The sequence below is a fragment of the Telopea speciosissima genome, chromosome 11 (assembly GCF_018873765.1).
Source record: "Telopea speciosissima isolate NSW1024214 ecotype Mountain lineage chromosome 11, Tspe_v1, whole genome shotgun sequence".
NCBI lineage: Eukaryota > Viridiplantae > Streptophyta > Magnoliopsida > Proteales > Proteaceae > Telopea > Telopea speciosissima.
Genome location: NC_057926.1, coordinates 9,453,272 through 9,456,687, shown reverse-complemented (window position 1 = coordinate 9,456,687; position 3,416 = coordinate 9,453,272). Strand labels below are relative to the sequence as shown.

The 3,416-nt window shown below is 37.6% G+C and overlaps 1 long non-coding RNA gene across 1 annotated transcript; it reads left to right on the top strand.

Annotated features, from left to right (window-relative positions):
* The first annotated feature begins 1,211 nt into the window (after positions 1–1,211).
* On the top strand, positions 1,212–1,853 carry LOC122646594. Its single transcript, XR_006330655.1, has 2 exons — positions 1,212–1,390; positions 1,557–1,853. It is a non-coding gene; the product is annotated as an uncharacterized LOC122646594 (long non-coding RNA).
* The last annotated feature ends 1,563 nt before the right edge of the window (positions 1,854–3,416 follow it).

Here is a 3,416-nt window from a genome sequence, read left to right as displayed (position 1 = left end):
GATATTTCTAAGCAATGGTGGAGATCTATTGCAAGTATAGGGCCATTTTGGTAATTTTGCATTCTTAAAGAGAGAGAAGGACTGCTACCCACATGGAGGGACCCACACTGCCACTAGATTCCATAATTTTGAAGGCCCACTACTGTCCACGATTTTATTGGGCTGCATTTAATGCCCCACGATTTTTAGAGGACACATTGGGGATTTTGTTATTTGGTTGAGTGGAATCCTAGTCATCACTCTCTCTCTCTCCAACTTCTCAAGGGCAGTCCTGGAATTCTGACATCACTTCCAAAACTAGGAGTTACTGACATCTGAAAATTGCTTATTAAGGTGAAATTTAATGATCTGAAAAGAAATTAATCATTGGGGGAACTCAAATGTTGGGGGGGGGGGGGGCATATTGCAAATGCTTCTCTAAACTCTCATAGTGCCGTTGGAAAAGGGAAAGCCCTTTTCAATTAAGCTCAGGTGCTTGATGGCAGCATCTCCCATTGCTTTTGATGGAAGTCCAGCTTCTACTTCTACATTGCTTGTGACATTTAAATTTAATGCACTTCTTGAGTAGCATATTAAAATTTGTCATTTGAGATGCTGCAAAGCAAAAAAATGAATCACATGGCTTTGCCTCTTTTAAGAGAAGGTATCAACTAAACACTTACAGTGAAGTGGATTTAGTTTAATTAATGGGTAATTTGCAAGAAAATGACAGTTGGCATATATTTCCTTTCCTTTTTAAGGCATGTCTTTCCTTTCTTTTTAAGTGGGGAAAATAGCAGACGGTTTTATTTAGGATTATGATTTGTGAGATCCTGTTAGAGATAAAGCAGAAACTATAAAAACATGGCTGAGGAGTGGGGACCCATTAATGATCATGCCATGTAAAAATAAGTACGAAGTTCACTTTTGCAATGTCACTTGAGGGTTGATTCGAGTTGGCCTTAGCTTTCAGCATTTCTGAGTTAAGCTACTGCTCTCAGAATTGCCTTACACTTGAAGCTCAAGCTGAAGCAGATCATAGGGAGGAGATTTGGAGGATATTTTAGAAGATCTAGAGGAGTTGATTACTGTCAAAGACTGATGCTATTGACAAGCACAAGGCTGCTCATCTACGCAATAGTCCAATGGCTTTGGAAAAAGTGAAATGCTCTAAAATATAATGTAGATGACTTGGAGAAAGTTTCTCTTATTAAGTTTCTTAATGTTGATGCCTTGTAGGCCTGTTGTTACCTCCTTCAGTCCCCTACGACCTTGTGATGCCTGCTGCAATGCTGTTAAGATGCTTGGACAGTCATGCCTGAGTGTGATTGTAAATGGCCCACCAATATCTGGTGTCAACCGCAACATGGCCCTGCAGCTCCCAGCAATTGTGCCGCCAACTTTGAACCATGTAAATGTATATAAATAATTTTCTTTCTTCTTTCAATTTACTCTTCATTTTTACTCTCTGGTTTTGCCACTTCTAGCATATAAGAGTACTCTGGATCTTAAAACCATCAACCCATGCTCTTTTTAGTAGCAACACTGATAGTTCTTAAATATTTTCTTTAATGCAGGTGGTCTTCAGATGTATCTGGTGTCTGTGCCAACTCTGGTTCTTAATAAAGAGCAAAGAGAGCTATAGAAGATCTTTCTATGTACTAAGATAATATGGCTTACCAGTAATAAAATTATATCTGGATGGTTCTGAATTATATATTAGCTTGTTTCTCTTATCTAGTATTTCTATAATACCCCTCTCCTGCTAAGTGTTTTTGGATCCATTTTCACATTGAAGTTTGTTTTGGCAGTAATTTAGTCATTTTGTGACATAATATTGTCATTCAGCAATAAAGAGAATCAGTGGTTTTCAATTTGTGTCAAAGAGCATGAATGTATTGAACCCTTTCCATGTCAACAATAGTTAAGAGCCTTATTTCTGCACCAGTGAACTCTTAATCTAAGGAATCTGGTCGATTTAAGAGAAAATATATGAAGGATTATGAACTCAGGTTGATTTTCTTCATGAAAATTTGAATCGGTGGAAGAGCCAATGAGCTTGTAGAGGGGAAAATTGAAGAGAGAGAGAGAGAGAGGTTTAATGTTTAAACCCCCAAGGCATTAAGGCCAGACTCCGGGGAATTTAAAAATAAAAAGGAGAGGGGAAGGAAGATAGAAGGGGAATAAGAGAAACTTTCTCCAACTTTTAATGTATCATTGAATCATTCATCATTTGAGAATCACCTATTTACACTACTCACGTTGAAGACTTGTAGAGCTACTTCTTTTTTAGTCTATGTTTGGTTGGAACTTGAAAGAATCCATTTCATTTTGGTTTCCTAAAATTAGAATGCACTAGTTAATGGTATGATTGTTAGGTTTGAAGTCTGGTCAGCATCAAGGACAGCATGAGAATATGTTTACTGTTCTTTAGAAACTAATGATGTTTGGCTGGTTGTAAAAGGCTAGTTAATGGTATGATTGTTAGGTTTGAAGTCTCTAAAGGCATAAAAATAAAATAAAAAACAGAGCATGCCTAGAAGATTAGTCAGTTATTTTTATGAGAATATCGTGAAGCTTAAGGAAACTCTATGAGGAGATTTCTTGTATTTTTCAACAAGAAGAGCCATTGGCATCAAGAACAACCAACTACATAAAAAAAAAATATTTTAAAAGCAGAGCATGCTGAAGCTGTTTCTGGGTTTTGGTTTGCCAGACCTTATACAAGGATTGGATTTGGTCATGATTCCAGCCATAAATGATCAGACCCAATTGACCCTAGTCATGCCTAATTGAACCAATCAACTCCAGTAAACACAATTCCTCATCTTTCCTTTTTTCTTTAACCCAAAAAACACAACCACAACCCCACCAAGTCAGCAAACTGTAACAAGCCAACACCAACACTTGCTGCAAAAGAGTGATGATAAAACAAAAGAATCACACTTGAAAGCAGCAGCTCTAGTCGGCAATTTTTCGGGATTTTTTAAAGTTTTTTCATTAGCAGAAACATTTCCATGCAAGGCACTTGAGACTAGAGATGATAAGGTTGAAGGAGTTTGGGAGGATGTTGACTCACTCCTGGAAGTGATTGGAGATGATGCTGAGCTACCAGTTTGACTGTACTGTAGAACTAAGATGTTTCCAGTGTTTCCATGCTGATGTGCAGGATATACCATATCAGCTCACTTGCAAACTTTACTAAGTCACCTCTTACATAGACAAAGAAAGAGGACTTGAAAGACAGGGGGCCCTTGGTGTGGCTTGGGAATTCAATGTAGCTTATGAGACAATGTTAAGTACTGATTTAGAAGAATCTATTAGCCCCACTTGACCGTTCATAAGCAATACATACATGAACAAGAACCAGGAATGTATATTGCATCAAATCAAATCAAACTCCTATTGGAAGTTCTTTGTAGTTCTCCACTAGAACT